General features: G+C 35.7%; 1 protein-coding gene across 1 annotated transcript in view; it reads left to right on the top strand.

The window, feature by feature from the left end:
* The window catches only part of LOC134791745 (uncharacterized), a 131,782-nt gene that overhangs the window by 73,307 nt on the left and 39,598 nt on the right, over positions 1-18,877 (top strand). The gene's annotated exons all lie outside the window — the stretch shown is intronic.

Below are 18,877 nucleotides of genomic sequence, written 5' to 3'. Positions count from 1 at the left end.
CATAGCAAAAAAAGGTGACAGTATTTCAGTACGGACATAAAGTGTTCCATGAAAATACGTAAATACCTAATGCGGCCGAAAATCCGCCATGTTTAGTCACGCAAATGTCATTGTCTGTCAGTTCAGCCGGTACTTGTCCTGTCAAAAAGTCGTGGTGAAAATTAAAATTATTAATTATCTTTCAATATTTTGCTTGTGATTGAAAATAATTGAAGCCAAATGTGAATAATTACGTCGCGAATATGCCAGTGTGTAGTGTATTAGGGTGCGGCATAAGAAAACCACCAAATCAGCCATCTTTAACCATACACAGGTACGCTATAATTTACATGAAAAATATTGGTTATTGTTAATGTTCCTGGGAAATTTAAGGATGTTTCACATTATAAATAGCAAGGTTCTTCTGTGCAGTTATAGATCATGAAGTGATTGGATTTATTTAACTATATTTTTACGCTTAAATAATGTAAACATTTCAGCTAGGGTTGTACTTTATTTATCGACTTTGATATCGATATATTATGATTGCCTATTTATATTTTCTTATTTTATCATGCTACCCCGCTTCAAACCAACTAAATTATCTTAATTTAATAATTAAATCATTTTTATAGCTTACCAAGAAATGAACATAAAAAGAAAGAGCTGGAGATGGAGACCCTGACCGACTCTCAGGAGCACTCGGGTCCGTGGGGTCGTTACTCCACAAGCTGCCCTGCGGGCTTTTTTATATCATTATTAAAGTTTTTTTATATAATTCGACATTAAGAGACCATATACATATAGTTGTAATTTATAAAATGGTTAATGTATTGTTATTATTTTTGCTTGTATGTAAATTCAATGTTGACGTATAAAAATGCCCTTGTGGCCTATTTGCTGAATAAATGTTGAAGAAGTTGAAGAGCGGAAGTCATTCCTTATTTTTGTAATAAAAAAATGTTCTGAAGGTGTTTTGTTTTTTTTCACCCGTCGCTTAATAAGCTTGAATTTTGTATCGCTCTCACTTATAGATACGGCGCACCAAGGTCGAGGTGCAGTGCGGTAGTGTGTTACAGACTTCAGGGTTAGCAACACAACAAAATTGATTGTAATAGAGAGGTAAAGTCCAAGAAAAACACGTACACTTATTCTGACATCCAAAACAGATGGCGCTGTACTGCGCCATGTGTTTTGCAGTCACTAAGTTGTCAAACGTCAACTTTTGAAAATCAGTGTTACCGCAAAAATCGCAATATGTATTGAGTAGTACAGCGTCAACTCGTTTACCTGTCAAATTTGAAGCACGAAATTGTCCTAGACTCCACACATCTTACTCAATCAAAGTATCTTTTCACATAACAATATACTAATAAAGAATTTTTATTTATTTACTTACTTCCTATTAAAACATAAACTGCACAAATAATACATACTTAGTATTTTAAATAAAATGAGCCGAGAACGTTAAAAAGGTATCGATGTATCGATAAAACCTAGTAACAGTAAAAATCTTCTGGGCAGCACTAAAACCGCCATGTTTAGTCCTAAGATGACGTCACAGTGGCACGCATTATTCGTTGACGTTTCACTTCCATAGGTTTCATATTTCAGTGCAATTAACACGCGTTCGACAAGGATGACGGTCAGGGCATGAAGTTATCTAGATCCGAATTGTCAAATGTCCACAGAGCTATCCTGTGTTGCCAGTAGTATAAACAGAATTACCCGAAAGTCTGAAATTTCTTTCGTGAATCGGAAGATATTGCTAACGAGTAATTAAAAAAGACGTGTTATTGTAAAATTTAAGCTAAAATACATATAAATGAAAATTATAAAATTATAAAGAAATATTTTAACTTATTAACCATAGGTATAATGTACCCATGTAACATGTTATGTTGAAATAAAGTGGCAATGTTATTGTGACGTAATCGCGTGTCACTCTGGGAATGGAAGACCATGTTTTATTAGACCATGGGGTTAAACTGTTAAACCGTTAACACAGTGTCAAATTGTACCATGGTAACCATGGTAACTCCAGGTTTAACCGGTTAACCCCGAGATAATGGGATGGTGCAAATGGAGCTTAATGGATTGAAATTCAAAATTTCAACAGCATTCGAAAATATACGTAGTGCATAAACCATTAGGCAGTAAACCACGCTTAAATATCTAATACCTATTACAGTTGCAGCCATTCCTTCTCATTTAAATTATGCATGCAACAGTTGCACTTTAAAGGGTGGTTTAACTATGCGGCATGCAGCACGATATTGTAATCTTAACAAAGAGAATTCGAAATACAATCGATTACCGTAAAATGGAATGAGTAGGGTCAAAACTGAAATTCAAACCTCGATAACATTTTATTTTTACATATGAAAACTGAATGGTGTATATAATAAGTGTTCCGAACGTTTGTATTTTAGTTTTTATTTTATTTTGGGTAGTTCCATTTCATAACTTTGACGATAAAGAGGAAAACCCACCTCACCCCGTAGTGCCAGTGCCTCGTATTTGAGGTGAGAGGGGTTTTCATACAAAGGTGATTTTGGAAGGTTGTTAGATCGATTTTTTTTATGCGTATTTTTGTAGCAGTAGCCTTAAAATCCCTTCTCACCCCCCTCTCAAACCTTCTCTCCCCATTCATAATCCACCTCTCCCCGCGAAACCTACTCACCCCGTTTTACGGTATGGATGTTTAGTCAAAGAGTAGATAAAGGTAGGTTAGGTAAGTAGGTAAATATTTACATATTAACGACTAGTAATATTCAACCTTTAGCCAAATTTTAAGAGGCCTTACTTTTACTTTACTCTTCCTGAGCAACTTTTACTATACAGAGCCTCTACCATCAGTTTTAACATTGACATAACGCTCACGTCTACGTAATTTACTTTCTGTACATCTCGTTTCCACTATTGCTCGCATATGCGAGTACGAGCGAGATGCATAGAAAGTAAGTTACGTAAACGTGAGCGTTATGTCAATGTCAAAACTGGTGGTAGCCGTACAGGCGATAATTCCGTAAATATAACAGATATCAGAAAATTTCAAATTGATATCGAAAGTGCGTTACCCAATGAGTAAAATTACATTAATAACTTTTTTTAAATAAAAGCAGAAATATCCCAAACATTAACTTCAAACCCTCCCATACATTTAGTACGACGAGTCACCCCTCAAAGAACGTCGGTGTCGTAAGAGCTAAAACTGCTTGAGATTCATTATTTGCTATAGTAAACTGCAATAATAGTAGATTGTACAACAAGGGCATAAAGTGACCTATTTTTACCCGAGGCAATTTTTTGGTCTGAGCAAAGCGAAGACCAAAATAGTAGACGAGGGTAAAAATGGACATTTATGCCCTTGTTGTACACTTTGCTTTTCACTTCGATTGCGAGGAAAATAAATTATATTTTTCACGGCAATTTACACCACCAAATTGTCGTAAAGCGAAAGAACATAATACATAACCAATTCCCGTACATAACCAATTCCCGCCAACTAACTTTTTTTTTTTTTTTTTTAATTTTCAACATGTGATCAGAGTTTCAGATGCTTGGTTTTCTGCCAAGTCAAACATTTTGGAGCATTTTTGAACGATAATCGACTCCTATTTTATGTGATTTACTAAATTTAATGACAGAAAATACGGATTTCTATATTGTAGCAAAAATAAAACAATATAACAAGTTTTGTCATCTACACAATTTTATTGCTCAGTAAAATTGTGCAATATGTTTTAACTGTTTGGCTGTTGAGACCGATTACCTTAGTCTTAGAAGAAAATTTTACTTTTATGCTCTAGAGCATAAAATGCGATTTTATGTCGTCTACGCACGACATAAAGGTGCACTTTTTGAGCATGAGAAGTGAAAAATAATAAAACTACCGTTTATGAATTAATCAATCTAACATTTGAAAAAACACCCTGTGTTTTATGTGTTTGACACTGTTATAGATAATTCCACTTCAAATAATGCACCTGTGAGTATTATTACATTATTTTTATTTTTTTTATTTTATTATTTCAAATAACAAATTGGACCTTACAGCTAATGCCAAAGTGGCACAAATTATGAATATTCCGTAAAGTTCTTCGGTCCTAAAACTATCTTAGTGACCCTGAAGCTCTAGTACCTAATGGTCATAACCCTTACCTTTGGACGTAGCAAAATTAGAAGAAATAACACCATTGGATGACTGTACGAGTATACCTATAAACCTCCTGACTCCTGAGACCCAGAAGCAATTGTTTTGTTTTTGAAATTGGAACCCTTAGTTACACAATATAAAAACTTTTTACAAAAAAAATGAAACCGACTTCAAAAAGGATGAAATAAAATATTATCCTTTTTTATGTCTATGCGTTACCAACTGATATGTTTGAAGTCGGTGCCAAGCCAAATTTTGAAGCATACCATGACTTTGGTGCGATTCGATAAGGATTTACCTACGTTGGATTGCCTTACACGACGACAATGAACGTACTTTCTGTAGGTACAGTCGACGTTAAAAATATGTTTACACTTTTCGCCTTATTTCAAAGGAGTAAGGTGCAAAAGTGTAAACATATCATTGACGTCGACTGGACCTAAGAACACACCTCAGAACACACGATCAAACCTTCTTGGCGCAGTCCGTACCATATTTGTCGGCACATTAGTGTAAATATAAATGCATTTTATTGCCGTCGTATTTTTTACAGAGCATTTCTTACTAATGCTCGAACAGTCTATAGCACGCAAGTGTGGGATTGGGACTGAGTTATTTCCCTTCCCTTATCCAGAGAACTACATTTCAAAATATAAAACAATTCAAGGAATTTACCTTCTTGACAAATTCCACCTAAAGCGGTTCAGTTGTTTAGCCATGAAAAGTCGACAAAGAGGCAGACAGAATTCTTTACACATTTATAATAGTTATTAGTACAGTTCTAATGTGATTTATAGCCATAAAGCTGATTATTTTTACTGGTATTGTTACTACTTGGCTTGGCACCGACTTCAAACATATCAGGCGGTAACGCATAGACATAGAAAAGGATAATATTTTATTTCATCCTTTTTGAAGTCGGTTTCATTTTTTTTGTAAAAAGTTTTTATTTTACCATTTTTAGTTTTAACGCATTGTTAAGAGCGCGACGCATGAATGAAAAACAAGATCATGTTTAACACTAAATTCGTGTACCTATTACTTTAGTAAATATGTAATCAGGAATTTTCTCGAGTCCGTCTGGGAAATTATAATTCCTGTCAACTAAATCCATCCGCCCGCCCCGCCACTGACCCAATCCCTCAGCCCCCCGATCACTCAACCTCACAGCAGATTAACCCCTGATTAGACGTGTGCTCCGATTAAAAAATGATCGGCGGCGGCGTTTGCCAAAAAATCGGCGGCGGCGGCGTGTTTTCGGCGTGAAATCGGCGTGACCTTGACTTTCAGGTTTCGTAATAAAAATCCTTAATTTGTTGTTTTTCTTGAAAATTTTATCAATGCAGGTTACTGGTCAGTTAACTACGTATATTTTGAATATGCTGTGAGTAAAATAGGGTTTGTAAATGAATATAGGATAGGTATAATAACTTATTTTCCCTAGTAACTGGCTTGCATTAAGAGGTTACCTGGTCCCAATGATCTTGGATCCGATCTGTAACTCTCCGTTTTCTCAAGCTTTCCATGGCTTATCCTGTTAAAAATGACGTACTTTAACAAAACAGAATTCCACATATCCTTGACATTTGCTAGACTATAGTGGACTGCTATGGCTTATTTTTAATGGTTTTCTTATCGTACAAGCACTAGGCTCACTGAGACGTATCTTCTTTCTCGTTTTCTCATTGCTAAGGCTCGCGACCACATGTAATTTGTCTCCATTTCGTGCGGTCATAAGCCGTATGGACTGCACGGTGCAGACTGCTGCAAGCCGACTTCTTCATAGCGTTCGACCATCTCACACATGATCCAACTCGAGCACGTTTGCCATTCTTCTTCTTCTTCATTTGCCATGCCCTAACGGACGTCGGCGACCACCTTTGCCATCTCTCTCCTGCTCTTAGCCATTCTTGCCAGCGTGGCTGCATTATCCATGTTCGTCCATTTTTTTATGTTGTCAAGCCAGGTGACCCTCCTTCTTCCCCTTCCTCTCTTGCCATCAATTTTTCCTTCCAATATTAGTTGTAGTATATTATATTTGTCATTTCTGTATATGTGTCCAAAATATGATATTTTCCTTCTTTTTACTGTGATCAAAACCTCTAACTTTTTGTTCATTCTTTTAAGTACTTCCACATTTGTAACTCTATCGGTCCAGGAGTAGGGATTGCAATCCGGTCCGGCGGATCCGGTAATCAGGCCGGATCCGGCACTTTTTAGAAGCTACCGGATCCGGTTGAAATCACCGGATCCGGACCGGATCCGGGAAAATAGAAAAAAAGACCGCACACAGCACCCACTGCGCGTTTTAAGTGAGATAAAGGCGACGGATAGAAGAAAGAAGTTAAACAGAATAAAGAACGAATTAAAAAATCCAAATTTAGTAAAATAAGCAGATATTTAATATGACGATGATTGAGAACAGAAAAGGATTTCCTCTTCTTTCATGTTAGTGGCACGAATCGGCACGATACGACGATTACTTAAATAATTAGAAGTAAACATTAAAGGATGGAGATGCCATGGAAGGCATTTGTAACGACCGGTCTGGCCTAGTGAGTAGTGACCATTCAGTGACCCTGCCTATGAACTATGAAGCCGATGGTCCTGGGTTTGAATACCGGTAAGGGCATTTATTTGTGTGATGAACACAGATATTTGTTCCTGAGTTATGAGTGTGTTCTACGTATATACGCATGTATTTATCAATATACTATACGTATATATATCGTCGCCAAGTAGTACTACCTAGAGCTAGCTAGTACCCATATTACAAGCTTTGCTTGGTTTGGGGCTACGAGTAGGTCGATCTGTATAAAATTGTCCCCAAATATTTATTCATGTATTATTTATTTATTTGTGATTTAGGCTATAAAACTATTTTCACCGATATAAAATGAAAGCAAGATAATATTGGAACGCATTTCATACAATTTTGGTTAAAAGTAAAATATCTTGTTACTAGAATGGATGTCAGCGTTACAAATAATTCCATCAAAGAACAGTTACGAAAACTTGTCCTTTCAAGGAGTTCCATTTCCTATCCCATAATTATCCCATTAACAGGCTTTGGAATCTAATCAAATTTATATTTTTATTGTAAACGTATAAATTTGAGCAGAATGTGAATGATTAAATATAATAAAATTAATAAATGACTTAGATTTCATATTTTATTTTTAAATTGAGATTGACTACGTGACACTTTTTAATACTTAGATTTATTTTATTGTTAAAAAGTTATTTCTTATTAACTTCAAATTGTTGTTTTATGAATACATTTGTAAAAATACCCTTTGTTTCTCATATAACGCATAAAACTTGAAAAATATGCCATTTAATTAACTTTAATATCCTTATACCTAACTGGATCCGGTCCGGCCGGATCCGGCCGGATTGAAAATCAATCCGGTTTGCAATCCCTATCCAGGAGATTTTTAACATACGCCTATATAGCCACATTTCAAATGCTTCTATTTTCTTTTCCATAGCTTTATTAAGAGTCCACGTTTCGCAGCCGTAGAAAAGTACTGATAGTACATAGCACTTCACAAGTCTCCAACGAAGCTTTAGGTTGATATCCTTGTTGGAGTAAATAGACTGCATTTTTATAAAGGCATTTCGCGCAATCTCTATCCTGACACGTATTTCCTGCTCCATGTCCCAGTTCTCGTTCAGCCAGCAGCCCAGATACCTGTACTTTTTTACCTTTTCTAATGGTGTATTATTTAATTTTAAAATGTGTGGAGTTGTACTAGATTTGCTTACTACCATAAATTTAGTTTTGCTAATGTTAATTTTCAACTTGTAATAATTTATTTTGGAGTCTAAACGATTTAATAGGTGTTGTAATTCTTCAGCACTATTTGCTAGCAGGACGGTATCGTCGGCATATCTTAAATTATTAATATACTTTCCATTACATTTAATGCCCACATCAACCCCCTCAAAGGCTTCTGAAAAGATACGTTCGGAAAATAAGTTAAAAAGGCTTGGGGATAAAATACATCCTTGGCGGACTCCTTTTAGTATTGCCTTTTAGTTTGCCATTCATTCGGCTTAAATTCATGTGTTTCTCCACATCATGCGTTGGATAATATGTCCGAAGAATCTAAGGGCTCACCCATGGCATGTTGGGAAGAGATGAGTGGCGATATAGAGCTCTTTGAGAATGGAGGGGTTTGTTCTTTTAGCTGTCCAAAGTGTAAGCAGCAGTCTTCGTTCGTTCGTTATCAGTTGACGGTGAATACTTAGGTTTACTCAGTTACTTTAATTGGTATGTCAAATAGTTTCTGCAACTGGCTATTCAGTTTCATTTAATTAATAATTGATGCATATTTGAGAACTGTAACATAAATAATACAAAAAATCCACTATGTAATCCAAAAACCAACTTGGAATAGCTAATTAACAACACTCAAGGTCACGCCGATTTCACGCCGATCATTTATCGGCGGCGGCGGCGTGGTCAAAAAGCCCGGCGGCGGCGGCGCGCCGGCGCGGCGCACACGTCTACCCCTGATCCAGGAACCCCTCGACCCTGAACCAGCAACCCTTCAACCGCCATTCCCCGACCCCTTAATCCCTGACCCCTTAACTCCTAACCCTAACCCCCGATCAGTAGCCTTACCAGCTTACCACGAGTTTGACATTGATATATTCGCTAGCATGTGTGTAACTTACTTCCTATGCATCTCGCTCGTACTAACCTTAGTGTGAGCGAGAAGCATAAAAAGTTACATTTAGATGCATAAGACGTTAGCGAATATGTCAATGTCAAACTCGTGGTAAGGCTACAGTTGCAGTACATCAAATTGGTGGTTTTCGGAAGCAAATGCTCGAGTTACTTTAGAAAACCCCGAAATCACTTAACACGTGCCTTTAAAAATTGAGGATTTCCCTCAATTCCTCATGGATTCCATCATCAGACCAGAACCAAAAATAATACGGAAACACCTTGGAGGTAACTTCATCCAAACAAAAAAAGAATTACTTAAATCGGATCACAGGTGCCGGAGTAATCGCTGAACATACTTACATTTAAAGAAATCATCATCATTATCATCAAAATAATCATCATCATCAGGTCTACTTCATCAAATTGGTGGTTTTCGGGAGAAAATGCTCGAGTTGCTTAAGAAAACGCCCAAAACACCATGCATGTACCCTTAAAAATTGAGGAGTTCCCTCAATTCCTCATGGATCAGATCATCAGAACAGAACCAAATTAAAATGGGACCAACTCGGAGGTAGCTCCTTTCAAACAAAAAAAGAATTATTCAAATCGAACTACGGATGTCGGAGTAATCGGTGAACGTACATAGAAAAAAAAAACAAAAAAAAAATAGCCACAACCGAATACAGAACCTCCTCCTTCTATGAAATTGAAGTCGGTTAAAAAGTTCAAAATAGATTTTGGAACATGTACAATTATACGCAGGGACTTAGGAAGTTAACTAACATTACTAACATTCATTATAGTTCAAAGTGCAATACGAAATATGTAAAATTGTGAAATCGCTCTAATGCTGAGGGACGCAACTTAGGGTCGGTTGCACCAAACTGTTCGTATCGTTAAAGAGTTCGCTAAATTTTTATGTATGGAAAGTTTCATAGGTAAGCGCCGGGGCGCGCCGGCTGACGTTGATCAGTCTGTCAAATGTGGTTGGTGCAACTGGCCCTTAATCTCTATTATTAACTGTTCTCTTATACAAACGTACTTCATTTACTACCCACGTTATAAGTTTGAGAACGTTCCCGTCTACTCTCTGTAGAAACTTTATTCGTGTAGCTATCCCTTTGTATCGTAGCCTAGAAACTTGAAGATGGAGTTTGTCGGCTGATTTTATTATTCATTTTCGTCTGCAACTTTCTTAGCTGTCAGCACTTTTTAAAACTTACTCTTAGAAATTGGACATTTTATTCTAGTTGTAGTTTCATTAAATCTCCGGGCGAATACATTTTAATTAGCAGTGGCGGATTTGCCCTAAGGCCTAGTAGGCCCGGGCCTAGAGCGGCAAGATATTAGGGGCGGCAGCACGGCGGCAGTCTATCGGCCCGATTCGAACTTTAAGTTAAGATACGTCAATTAATAGATCTAAAAACTATATGGATTAGATATCTCAGTGTCAAATGCACTGAAATAGGAAACCTATGGAAGTGAAACGTCAACGAATAATGCGTGCCACTGTGACGTCATCCGGCCGCTAAACATGGCGGTTTTAGTGCTGCCCAGATGATTTTTGCTGTTACTAGGTTTATCGATACATCGATAACTTTTTAACGCAGATGATTTTATTTAAAATACTAAGTATGATTTATTTGTAGAGTTTATGTTTTAAGGCGACGGTAGCGGTGGGTAAAATATCAGATTCTGTCAATTTACCCCATTTCACACACAAGCGCACTTCACGCACACTACCTCACTTTACTGGGACAGGTCAGTGACCCATCATATTTTTTTAAGATTGGACTTTTAGTTTAGTATTGACCACTAGCCTCCTTTGAGGGTAAAAGCGTTCCATTGAAAGATGAAAGAGAAACAATGCATTTAATCTTGCTTTCCTTGTTTGTTCATGTCACACGTGACGTACCTATTTAATTCATTTGATTGTTGACTGTTTTACTACCTAATATTGCTTTGTCGAGATACGCGTTTTGTACAATTAAAGCGAATAAAACAAGATGTCATTAAGTCAGATGTAAAATGTTATTTACTACTCTATACGGTTTTTCATAAGGTGCAAAATCCATTCAATAGGAATTTAAATAAATAAAGTTTCAGCAGGGTGGCAATTCCATTTTGGCGGATAAAGCGAAACAGAATAGTTCTATCGAACCTGCTTACAAATTTTCACGAGAATCAGTTGAGAAATGTGATCTGCAAAGGAGAACATACAAAAGCATTTTTGCCCAAGCTGAAACGGAGACCTTTGCTAACGCTCGGCCAATGATGGTTTAGGTACACCTATAAAAAATGATTGTCCCTGCTGTAATTTTAATATCTTTATATTTCAACCGGTATAGTTTTACCTTCAAAAATAATCGGTATCGCTAAACAATAGCGGTACCTTACTACTTATACGTTCACGAAATCGGTATCTGCATAACTTGATTGTTAGTAAACTAACCTGGAAAATAATCTCAAAATCACCGAAACATTTATGTACAGTCACCTGCAACAATATGTTACGTCATTAGCGCCAACTTTGCCTCCAGGGAAACTTTGCCCAAAACGACAATTTTAAACAAATTCGTTAATGTAGAAAAATTTATAATAGTTATGGCCACCCTGCTGTTTTTAGTAGAAAATTGGATATATTTCTGACAAAGTATATGCCAAACTTGTGCATAACTTGACTTGGGAATTTTGAGTTTGAGCGAGTTGTCTAATATAGGGTATATTTCGGCGGGCAAAAAATTGATAAATAATGAATGCAAGTAGAAAAAATTGAGAACCCTTTGACAAATATTTCCGGGTTTCAGTTATAACACATGAAGCATAGATTATGTCTATTGAGATTTAAACTAATAAGGCCTAAATACACAAAAGTTTTAGCGGTGGGCAAAGTAATCCGGTAATTTGGCATCCATACCAACATTGCCCACCACCAAAAACGGATTAGGGTTGTCACTTTCATCTAATTTACCCAACTTCGCAAGTAAAAGAAGGTTATGTTTGTACACTAAAATAAGTTTATAAATATATACTGTATTTAATTTGTCTTATTATCCTTTATTTAGATGTTTTATCCCGTTAACGAATGAAAACACAACAAAAATCATATTTTTGGTCATTAAACTATTGTAACAGATTTTCTCAAAAGTGACAACCCTCTAGCCTTTGTAAAATGCTTAGGCGAGCTTTATTTGGAAATGGGCAAAAACGGGTAGGCAACATTGCCCAGCAAATTTATTTAAAAGTTTTTACACTTATCACTAAGTTATTAACAGGGAATGGTAGGATTGCCCAAAACCTTTAAGTGATCCTTAGACATCTTCATCATATATACGAGCTGTATTTGAATACCAAATTGACGTGGGCAATGTTGGCGAAAACCCCGGATATTTTTTTATTTGCCCGCCCTCTAAAACGCAAAAAAATGGGTAAAAACACGATAAAAAAATGTTTTCTTCACATAAACTGATGCGTTTGATCACAATGGACGTGCTGAGCAAAAAAAAGTCATATGATGTGATATTTTTTGAGAAATTCGTGTTTAAAAAAAAAAGCGGGCAAAGTTGATGATAATGAGTAATGACGGTACCTACTCTTCGAAGGTCGCAAAAATATGTGACATGCTCTTATGGTTCTACAAATAAGATCGTGTCAGATATTTTTGCGGCCTTCGTTGTGTAACATAAATTGCAGGTGACTGTACATTTGGAATAATTATTTTATTTAGTTTCAACGAAAGTTTCAAGTTTAGTACGAAAATACTTCAGATATGCAATATGCTCAAAATGTAGACCTAATCGAAATAAAACATTGCCTTTTATAGTAAATTTATAAAACATTCGATACATAGGTATACATAACAATAACCATCAGGCCACAACGCTATTGGCCTGTAAGCTTCATCTCGGTCTCCAAAGCCGCAAAAACTTGCTAGTACTTAGTGCTGGTCTAGCCTTTATTTTTTCTTGAAGATTTTCAGAGAACAGCACGTACACGCATTATACATATAGACGGAACGAACGGCATAATCATAATAATTTATTCGTCGCAATCCATGGTATTACAGATCTAGTTACAAGACTGTTAATAGGCAATATTTTAATATAAAAGTTCTATAATATAATACAAGATTACAGTTGTCATCAAAATTCATTGACATACAGAAGTCAAATACGTTTTTAAAATGACGCAAAATGATACCAGCATAATAAAAATTGATCCCAATCAGTCTGATTGGGATCAATTTTTGAGCAACATGAGTCTTTAAACTTTTTTCATTTTAAGCGAGTTTTGAAGGAAGATAATACTTAAATTCGACTGTAATCGTATTATTTTAAGATAGTTTACTGCGGTTTTCAACAATAATGACCCGTAAATAACAGCAAATGAAATTTAAATGAGACGCGAGCTGATATTTATGTACCCTATTTTTTGAAATACATTTTATCTACTGGTATGCTTTCTCGTGTGCGTATATGATTTAATGTCAATATAATTGTCAAAAGCAAGAAAATCAAGCTGTCATTTTCATTTGAAGAAGTACACGTGTGCTCCGGTGTAGCCCCAACGGGCATCTGACTTGAAGAAGAATTTTGAGTGATGTCGTCAATGTATGGAAATTGTTCGAAAGTTTACATTTGAGATTGAATTTCTGTGTTGTCTTTGTGAGTAAAAATATAAATCGATAATAAATTGGTAGCTGAATTATCTAGCTTTCAGAATCATACAATAATTCAATTACTGTCAAAGACAAAATTGTTTTGCTTCTGTCTCAAACGGAACTCCATATTTTGATTTTTTGATACTTTTAGTGTCGATTTGTAGAGAATAACAGCAAATTAAAAATATAATGGCACAAAGAGTTGGTACACGGTTTCTTCGTGAACAAATTTACGTGTAATTGAATGCAATTATTAAACACTTATTGAACAAATTATGGTTACAAAGTGAGGTCTAAATCGAAAACGTCATATACCGGCCCCTTAATAGGAAGTAAGTAAGTAAATACATATTCTTTATGAGTATATTGTTATGTGAAAAGATACTTTGATTGAGTAAGATGTGTAAAATCTAAGACAATTTAGTACTTCGAATTTGACACGTAACCGAGATGACACTGTACAACTCCATACATATTGCGATGTTTGCGTTAACTCTGATTTTCAAAAGTTGACGTTTCACAACTCAGTGACCGCAAAACACATGGCGCAGTACAGCGCGCGTGTTTTTCTTAGACTTTACCTCTCTATTACAATCAATTTTGTTGTGTTGCTAACCCTAAAGTCCGTAACACACTACCGCACCGCACCTCGACCTTGGTGCGCCTTACCTATAAGTGAGAGCGCTACAAAATTCAAACTCATTAAGCGACGGGTGAAAAAAACAAAACACCTTCAGAACATTTTTTTTAATTACAAAAATAAGGAATGCCTTCCGCTCTTCAACTTCTTCAACATTTATTCAGCAAATAGGCCACAAAGGCACTTTTACACGTCAACAATGAATTTACATACAAGCAAAAATAATAACAATACATTAACAATTTTATAAAATACAACCAACTGCAACTACCAGTTCAAACTAACATATTACAAGTACTTAGAGATGTATATGGTATCTTAATGTCGAATTATATAAAACAAACTATAATAATAATATAAAAAAAAGCCGCAGGACAGCTTCTGGAGTAACGACCCCGCGGACCCGATTGCTCCCGAGAGTCGGTCAGGGTCTCCGTCTCCAGACACTTTTTCTTTTTATGTTCATTTCTTGGTAACCTATAAAAAATATTTTAATTACTTAATTACGATAATTTAGTAGGTTTTAAAAGGGGTAGCTTGATAAAATAAGAAAATATAAATAAGCAATCATAATACATCGATATCAAAGTCGATAAATAAAGTACAACCCTAGCTAAAATGTTTACATTATTTAATCGCAAAAATATAGTTAAATAAATCAAATCACTTCATGATCTATAACTGCACAGAAGAACCTTGCTATTTATAATGTGAAACATCCTTAAATTTCCCAGGAACATTAACAATAACCAATATTTTTAATGTAAATTATAGCGTACCTGTGTAAGGTTAAAGATGGCTGATTTGGTGGTTTTCTTATGCCGCACCCTAATACACTACACACTGGCATATTCGCGACGTAATTATTCACATTTGGCTTCAATTATTTTCAATCACAAGCAAAATATTGAAAGATAATTAATAATTTTAATTTTCACCACGACTTTTTGACAGGACAAGTACCGGCTGAACTGACAGACAATGACATTTGGGCCGCTAAACATGGCGGATTTTCGGCCGCATTAGGTATTTACGTATTTTCATGGAACACTTTATGTACGTACTGAAATACTGTCATCTTTTTTTGCTGAGGGTAACAGTGCTGAGTAAAAACGAGATAGATATATATTTATGTGTGTGCCGTCAAAATGGGTGCTATTTGTATAAGCAATTGTACGTATAGAACAATATGTCTTGTCCCTATTATATAGGTCTTTGGTCAAATGTGATGTTTCTTCAAACAATAACGTCACTTTTGACAGTGACACATCTAATCCATATCGTTTCTAGATCTATTAATTGATGTATCTTAAAGTTCAAATCGGGCAGTATATATGGGTGCTGAGAAAGGGGCGGCTAGTAGTTACTACAGGACAGGGCCTAGAGCGGCCAACACTGCAAATCCGCCACTGTTAATTACGTAGGTACGTTTTTACCTAGGAAATGTGCCATTGTTACAGACTATATTGACTTTATTTTGCCTTTCCCATTTTTAGATCTTCTTCGAATTATTTTTCCGCTTTGTAGCGAAAAGAGCCTACGATCAGAGAACCCGCCCAGAAGTGACTGTGTTCTAGAGTTCTAGACCGAAGTTTTCACTGATTTTATTTATTTTCTTACCACTAGGTACCTATATGTAAAACGAGCACGTTTGAATCAGACCGAGACATTTAAATTTAAATCACGATAATAAATTTAAAAGGGCACTCAAGAGAGTAGAAGTTTACTTTAAAGGTTTATTCAAACTACGTAGTGCAACCACAAAGCATTTTGTTGAATATCAAACACATCCAACAGCGAGCTAAAAGAGAATTTAATTTAGTTAATTCCATTTTGTTTTTAAGTGATGTAAAGTAACTATGGAAATTTGAGTAATTTAATCGTAATGGGAATATTCTATGAAATTAATGAAGTTTATTTTGGGTCACCTTGGAAATGTTTTGCACGCGAGCTATTGTGGTTTTTGCGTAGAATGGTAATATTTTTGCTGGTTGTATGGTACACCGGTCAAATCTTACAAAAAAATCTCCTAAAAAAACAATGCGTGATGTAGTTCTGTATTTTTTGTATGTTGTTCGGAGTCCTTGGAGGAATCTGAAACTATGATTTGCAAGCAAAAAAAATTTGTGCTCTCTGCGTAATTTGTGAAAAACTGCAAAAATTTCGGACTTTTTTCAGATTTTACAGTTTTATTATAAAACTATGGGTTTTTGGTCAAAACTTGCTATATAATGTTGAAAGTATATTAAATTTGTAACAATTTAAGCCTATAAACAGCGTCATATGTCAAATAGTTCTTGAGATATGGGGCTTTAAAAAAGGGTATTTTTTTCCTTGGAATGAAATTTTTAGTTTTTCCTATATTTTAAGACAAATATCGGCACAACCGCTAATGCTATGAGATATATTACAATGAATAAAGTTGTAGAAAATTTAATTACCTTTCATTTAAGTGCTAGAAAAAGTCAGTAAGCCTTACAGTTCTCTAGTTATCGTAAAAAAATGAAATTGCTATAATAGGGAAGGCAACTAAATGTATTGTTTAAGGCATTGTCAAAATCCCTTCAAGAGGCAGTACCATTGTCGAGAACGCAATTTACGATTATCTTTTACCGGTTTTTCCCGATAGCAGCAGAGCAATGTCAGAGATCAACCATTTTTAAAATGCACCCCCCTCTTAAGCACTTCACTCATTCAGTAATGAAATCAAGATACAATCTGTAGTTTGGCTTGTTTCTCGGCCCCACTTTTTGGTTGTAGCCATAGATCCCACGATGCCGATTCCGATTTAACAATTTGTTATGGTTTTGAACTTGTTTTGATACGACCTTGACGATAGTTCACGTTAATTGGCGTGGTGTTGGTGAAACACACTGAAATTACTGGAAGTCATGTCATTAGTATCTCGCTCGCGCTCGCTTATTGGTGCTCTTGAGTGTACTCTGAGTCGTGGTAATACAAGATCACTTTCTCAATCAATTCAATTTCTCAATAGAAAAAAAGTTATTGTGTGGTTTTATGAAACCACGATACAAGTCATACAAGTGAATCTTTTTTCGGATTGTAGATATAGGCATTTAACTGAAAATATTCGGAAATTTATCCGATTTGGGGGTTAAAAACGGGTTTTTAATCTTAACTTAATAAATATTCTCTATAATTATCTTATAAAAGCTCGCCCAACGCCAATCACACCAATGTAATTCACGCCAGTTACTCAACATGATGCTGTAGTTTATTATTAATATCGCTTTTACGAAAGTCAAGGGCTATAGAAACCGGTATAAGTAAGCTATCCGATAAGAAACAAATGTATGCAATCCGCCCGGCTTGGTACATCATGTTAACTCACACTTATCTATACTTACCTACGTGTTTCGTTCAGTTCTTCTTCTATTAATGATTTGGTTTGTCAATTTATACACCTATCTAGTAAAGACTAGTAGTAATAGGATATTGCTAGTTAAAACCCTATACCTACAGCGGGTAATGGTAGCTGATTTTGATGTATCAATACGTTATGGTTAGGATTTTATCGTGATCTTGTATTACTACGACTCAGAGTACACTCAAGAGCACCAATAAGCGAGCGCGAGCTAGATACTAATGACATGACTTCCAGTAATTTCAGTGTGTTTCACCAACACCACGCCAATTACCGTGAACTATCGTCAAGGTCGTATCAAAACAAGTTCAAAACCATAACAAATTGTTAAATCAGAATCGGCATCGTGGGATCTATGGCTACAACCAAAAAGTGGGGCCGAGAAACAAGCCAAACTACAGATGGTAGGTATCTTGATTTAATTACTGAATTAATGGAGTGCTTAAGAGGTGAGTGCATTTTAAAAATGGTTGATCTCTGACATTGCTCTGCTGCTATCGGGGAAAACCGGTAAAAGATAATCGTAAATTGCGTTCTCGACAATGGTACTGCCTTTTGTAGGGATTTTGACAATGCATTAAACAATACATTAGTTGCCTACCCCATTATAGCAATTTCATTTTTTTTTACGATAACTAGAGAACTGTAAGACTTACTGACCCTTTCTTGCACTTAAATGAAAGGTAATTAAATTTGCTACAACTTTGTTTATTGCAATATACCTCATAGTATAAGCGTTTGTGCCGATATTTGTATTAAAATATAGGAAAAACGAAAAATTTCATTCATGGAAAAAAATACCCTTTTTTTAAAGCCCCATATCTCAAGAACTATTTAACATACGGCGCTGATTATGGGCTTAAATTGTTCCAAATTTAATATACTTTCAACATTACATAGCAAGTTTTGACCAGAAACCCAAAGTTTTATGATAAAACTGGAAAATCTGAAAAAAGTCCGAAATTTTTGCAGTTTTTCCCAAATTACGCAGAGAGCACAACTTTTTTTTGCTTGCAAAACATAGTCTCATATTCCTCCAAGGACTCCAAACAATACACAAAAAATACAGAACTACATCACGCATTGTTTTTTTATTGTAAGATTTGACTGATCTATGGGACGACCTCCAAATTTTGTTGTATAATATCCTTCAATCCTGCCACTTTTATGTAAATGACATTGAGACTAAACCTATTAGAGTCAGTGTTAATATAATATTAGGTTAAATGTAAAAACGGAACCCTATTATTAAGACTCCACTATCCGTCTGTCCGTCTGTCCGTCTGTCCGTCCGTCCGTCCGTCCATCCGTCAGTCTGTCACCAGGCTATAACTCATGAACCGTGATAACTAGATAGTTGAAATTTTCACAGATGA

This window comes from Cydia splendana, chromosome 6 (genome assembly GCF_910591565.1).
Source record: "Cydia splendana chromosome 6, ilCydSple1.2, whole genome shotgun sequence".
In the NCBI taxonomy this organism is placed as follows: domain Eukaryota; kingdom Metazoa; phylum Arthropoda; class Insecta; order Lepidoptera; family Tortricidae; genus Cydia; species Cydia splendana.
Note: the sequence above shows the minus strand (reverse complement) of the source record. Positions and strands in the feature narration are given on the sequence as shown.